This window comes from Mus musculus, chromosome X (genome assembly GCF_000001635.26).
Source record: "Mus musculus strain C57BL/6J chromosome X, GRCm38.p6 C57BL/6J".
NCBI lineage: Eukaryota > Metazoa > Chordata > Mammalia > Rodentia > Muridae > Mus > Mus musculus.
This window is the reverse complement of record NC_000086.7, coordinates 146976384-146988917: the sequence shown is the minus strand read 5'-3', so window position 1 is coordinate 146988917 and position 12534 is coordinate 146976384. Positions and strand designations below refer to the sequence as shown.

The window sequence follows — 12534 nt, the reverse complement described above, 5'->3', positions numbered from 1 at the left end:
TATACTGAATTCCACATAATAGTTAAGGTAATTGGACTTGACAAATTTCTGAACTCTTCTAAAAACCAGGTAGGTGTATGTGTAGACCACAATATGTGTGTGTGGAGCTCGGGTACACCTTGTGGATGCAAGTCAGGTCATCAGTGTCCACAGTAAGCATGTTTACACACTTTGTCACCTTGCAGAGCAGGGTTAGAAGGTTGGATGCAGCAAATTATAATAGTTATAATGGTAGAAAGGAAATAATGTTATTTATCTGGTTTGTAACCAGAATGTATTTGATAATTAATGCTACTGAGTTTATATGAACTGATTTCATTAAGCAACTCTAGTGGAGTAGTGCATTAATCATCAGTAATAAAACTAGTTTAATTACAATGTTATGAAATTTGGAGGAAATAGCACTTATCCAACATCATGCCTGACAGTGGCATAGTTTATATTATATCTCTACAGAATATCACAATTTACTTGATGATAGACTTTTGTCATCTGTCCTTTAAGTGAGACACATGCTTAACAAACAGACACACACCAAACAAGCAACTCTGTTATTTCCTATGCCTATATTTGCTATTCTTGATAATTTTTATATAACCATGACAGCTTTCCTTTCATGATTAAAATCAATTAAGTTGGGCATGTGGCTCATGGCTGTAATTGTAAGCATTAAGGAGGCTGAAGTTTGAGGACTAAGCAATGCTCAAGGCTGTCTTGGGTAACATGGTACAGTAAGTTCCTATTTCAAAACAAAATTAGAACAGAACAAGCAGTCTCAAATTTTCTACCTAAGGTTTTAGACTATTTGTTTTGGCTTGATGAACAAACCTGGAGGAAAATATTTCTTATATTAACTGGCAGGAAATCTAGAATTTCTCCAATGAAGAAGAGTTGAGATTCTTCACATTTTATTTATAACCTACAGCTGCTGGCTAGGATAGGTCAGGTTTTCCTATCTTTGTAGGTTAAGCAGGAATAAAATTCACCATTTGTTATAACATTGAAATGACTTTTTAATAGTGTGTATAGTAGGTTCTCTGTAAGTTTTTAATTCCCTTTAGCAGTTCAGTAACACACACCTTGGAATCACTTGGGTAAAGTGACTGGAAGTGGGGAAAGCTGCATGAGATAGGAAACGGGAAGAGATTCAGAGAGGAATCCAGAAAAAAATTATGAAATATGTTAATTTTCTATTTGATATTCTGTTTTTTTGTATTTTTAACTCTGGGGTTCTTATGAACTAGATTTCCCCAAATGAAGTTATACCTATTTCGAACATTCCGCATGGGTATATTGGATGGTGAGAACGTTGATGCGGTGTGGGGGTTAGAATGATGCATTTCCAGAAGGAAGTTATCTTAGGCTCTCTTGTTCCTGCGAATAGCAATTTTTAAATTCCCCTCCTCTGTGTGTTATTTAACGTGTTGTAACTATTGGGCAAACCTGGTGGAATATATGAACAGAACTCTAACTTCTACTTAATTCAAAAGTGAAGAAAGTCATCAAATAATAACCGAGGACTAGAGAAAGAAATGCTTCACTTGCCTGTAATCCACCTACTTGGGGTATTTGAAAGGGTTTGACTAGTGACTTTGTTTTGTTACTATAACAATTTTTTGAAATTGTTAATCTATTGGAATACAGTATTTGAATCTGTGTTCCCAGGTCACAGTAATGAATATATGGCCTCAGAACAAACTATTTCTTCTTCCCTTTGAAATCAATACTGTGCATTTTTGCATGAACGTATCTCATCATCTTAGCCCACTACTACCATCAAGGAATGAACAGAAAAACCTACCAAGCCCACAGGCTCCTTTTACACTTAGCTCAGCAGCAATGTCTGGCAGCCCCTTGAACATTTGTAGAGATCGCCTTCTGAAGTCCTCACTTCTTTGTTCTTAGCGACCCCTCTTTCAATCTGCTGTGTGCTTCCTAACAATGGGAAAACTGACTTTAAAGGCTTGCTCTGCCTCTGAATTCAATGTTCCTTTCACACATCAACAATGAAGTTTCCAACTCGGATGATTTCTACAAATGCTTCCACAAAGCTTTTACTTCTGAAGAGTTTGCAGCCACTTGTAAAGCCTGACCTTTCTATTGTAGTGCCTCAATCATTTCTGTCCCCTTTCTCTCTTCATGACAAACCAGTCCTTTGCTGAAATTCCAAAATGCAGAATTTAATAGCATTCCCTACTGTTCACTCACCATGCTTACCTGATACCACCACTCATTCAAATTTTAAGCTATTTCAATGTTCATATGGAGGAATTCCCACCTCACTGAGCCTTCTCAGCCCAAGAAGAGCTTACTTTTCTCACTTATAGTTGATGCTTTAATTTCTCTAAATATAGCAATGTTCTTTATTTCTTTTTCTCTTTTCATTCTTAGGTACTTGCCTAGAAAATCCTTACATCTTCAAGTCCTAACTCAACTGTCACATTTCTGCAGAGCTCATCTTTCTCATACTACCCACTAAACTGTGGGGCCACTATTTGTTAGTAATTGTTGCTCCAGTAGGGAGAACTGCAAAGTAACCATAGACTGCTATGATGCAGAAGCCAAAAATAAGGTTCAATTTGTATTCAGTTGAAAAAATAATCAAATTTCAATAATATGGAGTGATGTGGAAATGTTATAAGTATTCAGATTTCAGTGTACTGTTCATGAGGTTATTATTTGGGCCTAGCTCTAACTGTATGCTGTCTGTGACCATCTCTGAGCTTTAAAGGCAAAGCTAATCTGTGAGAGTCCACATGGTTCCCAACAAAGTATGGATTAGGAAAAGTTATTGACTCTTACTTTCTGACCTTGGTTCAGATTTAGTTCATGGAAACTGAGGAGATTGTTAGAAACATAGAGTTTAATGTCACTAAACCTATTGAGTCAGTATCCCCCAGATTATTGTAGCCACAGTATTGTTCAACATGCTGTACTGAAATAGTTTGTCAAAAATTCAACAGTTTTAAAATAAAGAGGAAAGGTGACTAGGATCATAAAATGCATGAATCAGAACAGATACATTAAATTTAAGACAAATTTGGAATATTGCAAAATACTGTAGGTCAATTCAATTGGACAGAAATAAAAATAAGAAAATGATGTAAAATTAAATAGCTCCAAACTAGAGTTGTCTCTGACGCTTTTGTTCTGTTCTGTTTTCTGTTTGGCTTCAAACTGTTTATGTAGGAAGAGTTAGCCATGAAACCACGAGACACTTGCCTCATTTCTAGAGTGCCTAGTATGCATTTCTGGAAACAAAACAAAACCTCTGAGCTTTATTAACTGCATTACATGTATTTAAGACCTAATATTTTAAAATAATAAAATTTAGTATTGATATGTTTGTGTGATGAACTCTTTGATCAAGAAATCCATTTACATGCATGTATTCACTAACTTTTTTTGCCATCATTAAAGTTACTACAAACTGTTTGGCTACTTAGCTTTCAAAACTTTGTAACTTTCACTTATTTTGCAGATGGTGAAACTTTTTTTTTTAAATAACATATATGTTTTGAACTGTCATGTTAGTCTTGCCAGCTTTTGCCACAGGCTAGTTCAAATAAAAATGTATCCATAATGTTCACAGTTTTAAATTTTCTAGTTAGCTCATTTAGATTACATGCATTTAATTATATATAATTATATTCCTACACAGTTATTGGGCAACAAGAAGTATTTTAAATTTCTAGATAAGCACAATCAAGACAATCTTTTGAGTTTAACTTAGTGTAAATTAGGATGGCTTACAATTTAGATTATCAATAAAAGTAAATAATATATACAATGCCAGAATAGAAAGCTTTAAACTTACCCATGCTTAAAATACACTATGCATGTGAACTTTTTAAAAACTATACTTGATTGAATATTTCTCTTCTAGAGGTGATATTTTATCATTGTTATTTTATCATATCTTTCATAACTATTGTGATACTGGTTATTGAGTATGTATTACATGTAACACCCTATATTCTTATTGTGATACAAATGTGTCATCAACATAGAACATAATGATATTCCACAGATTTCTTCACACCTCTCTGCTTTTATATATATATACATATATATATTAACTTATCCAAGTGGAGTTGAAGAGTAAAAATTTTATAAAATATAACATATGTAAATTTGATAAAGTACAAGAAATTTAAATATTTAAATATTTTTGAAAAAGACATTATGACATAATGCATAGTAAAATAATAAAACTCTACAAAAAGAAATATTGAATTTATTTTTAACATCGTAAGTCCACATAGCTAAAAATGAAAGTTCTTCCATTTGTAATACAAGTGCCAAAAAGAATGAGAAGTATAAATGTGTTAGTGCTCTTCACTTCATGAACTGTTCAGGGAAAGAACCCTCACTGCTGTTAGCATGTTGCAGATAAAAAACCTTAAACAGTGGTTACCTTCAATACTTACTGGTATTGCAAGTTTTATCCTGTTCAGGAGGAACACAGCTGTCCAACCGAAAATTAGCCATTTTTCAAAAGAGATGTTGAGTACAATCAACCAAACCATTACCTCTGGGATTATATATGTATATGTATGTGCATATGTATACATCCTATCTCTGTGTTTGATTCTGTAGAGCTATAAAGAAGTTTTACAAACTTTGGAGGCTAGTTGAAACAAATCACATGAACCTAGGTTTATTTTGTAAAAATTATTGATTCTTATATATTTTAAAATAGTTAAAGAAACTCAAAAGTCCTGTTACTAGTGTGCTTGCCCAGCAAAAGAAAAAAAAAATCCTTGTAGGTGTATAGGTATATAGGTATTACAACACCTCTTTTGATGCTCATCAATATACAGCGAATATTAGTATGTTAAGAATATTAGCGAGGCTGGTGAGATGGCTCAGAAGGTAAGAGCACCCGACTGCTCTTCCGAAGGTCCGGAGTTCAAATCCCAGCAACCACATGGTGGCTCACAACCATCTGTAACGAGATCTGACTCCCTCTTCTGGAGTGTCTGAAGACAGCTACAGTGTACTTACATATAATAAATAATAAATAAATCTTTTTTTTTAAAAAAAAGAATATTAGCTACATCATTGCAACAAACTAGTTTTCAACCATTTTTTGTAGGTGGGTGGAAATACAGTTTTCAAGTCTCTGACGTGCTCTAGCAAAGTGAGATGTCTGAGGCAATAAAGTAAGCCAAAACTTTATAAAATAATGTGGATTTGAAGCTAAATTTTGCCTTTGAGCTCTTTGAAGGATTCAAGTTTTGGAGGAATGGGATAGAACATGTCAGTTCTTACTACTTTACACTAATTTTACATATCATTTTTTTTTCTTATAGCTGAATAAAACCCAATTGTCAGCAGAAGTCTAGGGAGCAAAATAGAAAACACTTGCAGTGGAGTAGTAGATACTTGGCATAAAGAGGTAGAGAGAAGATGGTTTGCCACAGACAGAAGAGTACTATTAAAAGGTAAGAGCAAAGGTAGACTTGGCTGACTTCACATTGTGGTAAGACTGACTTTGGCCTTTATCATTGGACAAGGCTTGTAATGCTGGTGATCAATATGAGATGACCTTGTGTGAATACCATATAATCTTACCTGGACATCCATGTTAACCTATTTTACCAACACAATGAAAACATCTACAGTACATTTCAATGTTCATCAACTTACAGTGAGATTCCTCCTACTGCAGCACTTCACAATTTTATAATTTATACCCTTTGAATTTCCTGTAAGGATTTATTTTTGCACCACATGAAAAAATAGTAAAAGAGTAATAAAACCTTTTTAATATACATTAACAAGAAGTGTTATGATTGCCATCACATCAAATAAAGATATGCTTACTAACCTGGCAGGACAGTTTGAGGTTGATTTTTTGACTACCATGCACATTTTAATGTAACCATATTATATACCCACTTTGCTGGAAAAAAGTCACTGATGTCGTCTTTCTTTCAATTATTTTTCTATTATTAGTTATGTGTGTAGCAGACATCCTCATTTCCAACTCCATTTCCTTCTTAATATCTTTTAAGTTTGGATAGGCTTTCATTTTACATTTTATTTTTGTACATGTTATTTTTTTTTACATAATTATATATTAACACTCTACTAAAATACCTCTATCAAATAGCCCTATAATTATGGATTAGATTCCACAATCATCTATTCGGCCTCCAAAAATTCTATTGTAAGTTCATTTTGTGATATTAACTATGTAAATAGTACTGTGAGAAGACTAAGCTATTTAATTAACCATTCTCCTTTCCCCTTTCTCCTCTCTCCTCTCCTCTCCTCTCCTCTCCTCTCCTCTCCTCTCCTCTCCTCTCCTCTCCTCTCCTCTCCTCTCCTCTCCTCTCCTCTCCTCTCCTCTCCTCTCCTCTCCTCTCCCCTCCCCTCCCCTCCCCTCCCCTCCCCTCCCCTCCCCTCCCCTCCCCTCCCCTCCCCTCCCCTCTCCTCTCTCTCTCTCCCTCCCTCCCTCTCTCTTTCTCTCTGTCTCTCTTTCTCTCTCTCTCTCCTACTTTTTTCAAGACAAGTTTTCTCTGTGTAAACCTGGTCGTCCTGGAACTGGATCTGTAGACCTGATTGGCCTGGACCTCAGAAATTCATTTGCTACTGCCTCTCAAGTGCTGCGATTAAAGGCACACACCACCTCAACCTGTGACCATTCTGTACTTTCAGTCTCTTCTGCAAGATTGTCTTTACTGGTTTTCAGAATTTGTGAGTGATAACAAAGGTTCTCACCTTCCTTATACTTGCTATGAGAAGCTGATGATGATAATTAATAATAATTATTATTATTTTATTTTGGTACTGGGAATGGAGCACAGATTCTTACCATTGCCAGTCAATTATTCTAGCACTGAGATATACCCCAGCCTCATCTATGAAGAATATTTAATGAGTTTTGCTTTCTAAAGTTACTATCAGGAAATGTTAGCCAGATCTCCTAATTTCAAAGCGGAGCTATGAGTTTGTCACTATAAGGGGAAATCAAGTGATCATGGATTTTCATCATTGACCAAAATTTCCCAGTATATAATTTTATTTTATATTTACTTACCACAAATTTGAGATAGTATTTTGAAACTTGATGAGGGTATCTGTGTCACACATAATTTGATAAAACTTAATTTGAATGTTTTAGGTTGCATTAAAGTATTTTCTCAACACATTATTTTTTTCAGATGTGGGAAGCCATTAATGGTATATATTTAGCAGTTTGTGTACAGCCCTAAGTTTTCAAACTATTTGTAACCACCTATATATAATAGTTAAACATTGATCCAAAATGAAAGTCTCAGGCCATGCTTATGTGTATACTTACAATTAATTTGGAAAGAAGGTGTTCATTGGCCTATGCTTGCAGGTTTTAGGTGACAACCCTAAAAGTAAACATGAAAAAAAAAATACATTCAGAATTATGTAAGTAAGGCTTTAGTCAAGGCGCCTATGCTACTTTCTTAGATAAAGCCTGGCTGAATGGTAGTGGGTATGCTATCCCCAAACTCCACGTGGAAATCTTAGCTCCACAAGTATTACAAAATAAAGTGTTAGTTCAGCGGGTCCACCACCTATGTCCTTCTACTAAAGAAGAAACCACATGTCAATTCTTTGTTCTAAATGAATCAGCAAAATTCTATAGCAGATGTTAAGTTGAACCGTTATTATAAGTAAGACAATTTCCAGAGCTCTAATTAGAAGTTAGAGGACGTTCAATCAATAGGTCCTTAGCCATTGGGAAGGAAAATAGCACCTGACAATTATCATTTTAATGTCACTTGTCATAACAGTATCATCTCTGTAACTATTTATTTTGCAATGCAAAAACAAGTTAAAAACAACCATTAGATACAATTTTTATAGTAGGACAAACAAACTTTCAATAATGTTACTTTCTTATTTTAAACAAAAATGTATTCCACAACCACTCCAAACATGTCCAATATGTTCCAAATACAGGTATCTCCTTAAAATATGAAGTTAATATTTCTGCTGAGCTAAGTAAAATGGAGGGAAGTAAACACCATTAAGATTATGAAAAATATATAGAAAATATTCTGTAATTTAGATTAATAAATTAATTGTATTCATACACCTATCAACATAAGTTGACTTAAACAAAATAATATCAAATATGTATATGTTGAATTTTAAAGGCACAATTTGAATAATTTGATGTGATTTTATTTCATATTATCTAAGTTAGAATGCATTATACAAATAATCTACTATATTTTTGATTCCTTATGACAATAAACTAATGTAGTTGTGAATTCAAATAAGAGAGAAACAACTTGATTAAATAGTTTCTCTGTTATCTAAATTAATTTTTAAAACATTTAATATTCATAAATCTGCAGAAGCGCCTTTTTGCCACTTTAGTTCATGTAGAGATTCATTGTGAAGACTGCGAAGAATAAATGTTCAACATTGTGATTTTGTTGTATGGAAACGTTAAAGTGTTTATAATAAATAAGTTTTCTTTGTGGAAAGATGCATAAAGCTTTCTCTCTTTAGCACATTTCAGGAGGCAGCGATCCAAAATCACCAGCCATTTTCATCTTCTGGTAAGAGTCTATGTTGAGTGAAGACGTATTTGGCAATGCCGTTAGCGATTTACATGATGCAAATTATAGATTACATTGCAACAAAGCATGTCATGTGACTACACTGCAGCAATCTACTCTTACCCGTTGCGGCTCCAGGTTAAATTAATTTTATCTAATTATCCAGTACTCTTAGAGGGAATGTAATATGTTATGACCACAGAAGAGCAGGAAATGGGATTGCGGCCCCCTAGTGGTCATGCATGACTACTGCAGTCAGAACAATGTGTGCTCTGAAGTCACTGTTAGGATTTGTCTATTTCAGGTTTTCCCTCATATGAGGAGATTGAGATAATCTGATAATGAAGCATTCCTGTTCTTTCATGGAAAAAATTTGAACCTGGTAATTTTTTTATATAGACAGATTTCTCTGAAACTTGACAAGTAAAACAATTTTTCTGATGTGCCTTATGTTTTCAAGTTGAGTTTTAAAATGTTAATTCTGATAAAAAGAAAAGGAGACCTTCCTTCACTATAAAATTAACTCTTTTCTAAGTTTGTCTTTCCAGCCTAATCATGATATTTCTTTTTTCTTCCCTTTGTTGTTGTTGTTTGAATGTAGCTCAGGCTGGCCTCAAATTTATGGCAATTTTCATGTATCTGTCTCCCATTACAGGGACACTCCACTGTGCTCTCCAGCTCATGGCTCAAAGCCTTATTTATGGCATTATTTTCATCTATGAAGATATCTTTTTCCCATAAGCCAGTTGTGAATTTTAGATACATTTTATGATACATATATTATGAGTTCAAGTCTTTGATCTTTTCTTACCTTATTGAACTGTTACAATTTTAAAGTCCCACAATAAATTTGATTCTCTCTTTTTGTGGGGCAGTGATTCTAGATAGCAATATGGTCTTGAGCACTGCTGTGTTCTACATATTAATACAAATGCATGTCTTAGAGCACTCAGTTTTAAAGTTTTCCAAGTGTGATATTATTGCATTTGTCACGACCTGTGGTTATTTAACACATTTTTATTAAACCTTGCTCTTTTGTTCCTAGCCTACACTAATAAAGCTATTACAAATGCATAGTTAGTTTCAATTCAAAATTGTTTTTTAAAACTCCTAAGAAGGCAGTCAAGTCTAAACAGAAGATCCAGCTGAAATAATTGATTTTCAAAACTTGAAACAGGTTTTTCAAGTACCTACCAAAAACACGCCTATCTTAAGCTCAATCATCATTAAAATGTCAATACTGAGGCTTGAGCCAGTGGATACTAGCATCACAAAAGAGCTGAATGTACTTCTCTGAGTAGTCCCAGATTATCATATTCATTTAAAAAGAAGGGACTGAAGTAACAGCACAGGTGAAATGGAGGCCTGTGTGTTTCCTTTCCCTGATTAAAAACGTTCTCATTTTAAAGCTATTGCGTTTTGCTTGCATCTGTGTGGCAGTCCATGTAGGTACAAAATATATGTAAGCGTTTATCATCCTCACAAACATGTTCCAAACTCTCACATTGTGATGGTTGCTATAAATTCTAGAATAAAGAGTCTCTGACTTTCTCTGTTTCTTCCACACTTTTCAAAACAATTTTGTTCTCCTTTTACTGAGTGTTATTTAAACCACATGGTACTTACAATCTTCTGCTCTATTGTGTTGTGTTGTTACCTTAATTTTTTCGGAACTTTCACTTCAAGTATCCAGCCAGTCTTTAAAATCGCAGTCTTTGCTATCTTAATTTGATATTGCCTTTTTAAACATGCTCTATCATTCATTGTCAAGATGAACAGATGTCAGTAGAATGGACTGTCAGTGATACTTGCAACAGTGTTAAAAGGTCATTATCAACATCACCATCATTATTATCACCATATTATTTTCATCATTATCATCATCTTTATGTGTATGTGATGTATGTGTGTTGTCAGGCATATGTCACAGTGCACATGTGGAAGTCAGACAGCTTTCAGTAGTTGGTTCTCTCCTTCTGCAATGAAATATGTGATCAAACTCATGCCATCAGACTTATATTTTTAAATATATGCTGGGATTTGAACTTTGGTCCTCACACTTGTGAGCAAGTGCTGTAACCTTGAGCCAACATCATCTCTGAGCAAAACAGGTACTTTTACTTAAAGCTACTTTTGTTTAAAACAAAACAAAACAACAAACAAAAAAACAAACAAAACATTGACTCCTTCCTTGGGAGCACAAGATAATGAAAGGCAGAATAAAACTCTGTTACTTCTATTGTCACTTTGTATGTGTGTCCTTTACTTTGGCAGAAGTCACAGAGATAAGTAAGTCATTGTCCTAACACTGTTGCCACCTTGGATTCCAAGAATAAAACTTTATTTAGTTAACAGACCTCTGCCCAATATATAACATCTTGCATAGAATTTTCATCCTTATGCTCTTAGTAAATAGCTCTTCATCCACTTTTAAAAGTGAACTGAGATCTTCAAAGACCCACACATTCCTTATTTGGAGAAGCTGTCATATGATGTCTATCACCTAACTTGTGTTCCAACTCAGTCCTGGAGAACAATGTTAGGTCTGAGTGGTTGTTGTATTTTGTGCATGAGTATTTGGCACATTTTTGAACTGGAAGGCTGTTTTTCACTGAAGATGCAATGGAAAATGTGTGCCCAGTCTTTGTAGATGGACAAAGGTGGGTTTGAATCATGACTTGGTTGCTGATAAGCCTCTCTCCATTCCTATTTCCTGTTTCTTCCATCTCTTTTGGGGCCTTTACTTCAACATTTTGGGCTTCCTTGTGTTTTGTCTAAACCTGTCATCCTGCCATGTGGCTGTTTGTTTGCCACTTTTCTGATGAGCATACCAGCCTAAAGGGCAGGGTCTTCTTCCCTTGGCAACTGCTGTGGTTTTACAGCTTGAGATTTTTCTTTTAAACTCTAGTAACATTTTCATTTGTGCTTCTACCTGAGTCCACTCTTGAATTTTTTTTTTATTAATGAGACTAAGAACCCCCAAAGGAGACTTGATTTCCCCTATATCAATATGAAAATATACTACTGAATGTTTGAAAAGTGTTTCAAACTCATCCATAGATAAAAGGTACAAATACAAATGAATGGAAAAATAAACATAGAAGGAAACTGACTTCATTTTATAAAACTATATTTTTACTGGAGTTCAGTCATTGCCTTTAAAGGGACATGAAGGTCACTGGTTTATTTTCTTATGAAAATGACATAATGGATTAAAGATGGAGTTCTGTAGCTAGTGACTCATGCTTGCATCTGTACATTTTAAAGAGATGTGATTTATAAAGTAAGCATCCAGCCTTGAGCTATTTCAGACCTCAGTTGCTCAAATTAAAACATCAAAACTAACAGAAATAAGTGTATGTGTCCAATCGACTTGTCAGTCATCTAATATAAACCTCAAAATTGATTCTGCTTTTCTGAATAATATTCCTGTTGTGAATATACATGCATATATTACACAATCAGAAGTGTATCTCCTATGTTTATGACAGTAATAATAGAAGCCATCGTCTTCAAGTTATTCACATATTTGTACTACATTTCTATTTTTGAAGCCAAGAATGCAAATGTATTTCTGTTCATTCTGAATTTATTAAGCATGATGTGATTCTCAAGGACAGTATGATGTAGTCACAATTTTAAAAGCCACATAGCCTTCAAGAGGCAGTGGACCAAGGGAGAAAAGAACCTGCATTCAGACTTAAGAGCCTAAAACTCTCTGTATGGCTTCATCACTAATAAGTAACAACTATCCATGTTACTAAATATTAATTGCCTACTTTTAACCTTGGTAGGCATCTTTAAGACATAATCAATAACAGGGCAGAAAGATGTCTTAGTGGTAACATGCTTGCAGTGTAGGGCAGGAAGCCTGAGACCAATCCCTAAAGCCCAAATAGAACTGGAAAGAGAAAATGGGCTGCAGAATGTCCACTGACCTCTTTGAATGCTTAGACTGCCCCCATCTCTCTCCCTCTCC

At 34.6% G+C, this 12534-nt stretch overlaps 1 protein-coding gene across 2 annotated transcripts in view; it reads right to left on the bottom strand.

Moving 5' to 3' along the window:
• Window positions 1–12534, bottom strand: part of Htr2c (5-hydroxytryptamine (serotonin) receptor 2C) — a 234814-nt gene that overhangs the window by 208360 nt on the left and 13920 nt on the right. For both annotated transcript variants that reach the window (XM_030251228.1, NM_008312.4), the window contains exon 2: window positions 7313–7370. The gene's annotated coding sequence lies outside the window, so the exon portion shown is untranslated. The remainder of the gene's footprint in view (window positions 1–7312; window positions 7371–12534) is intronic.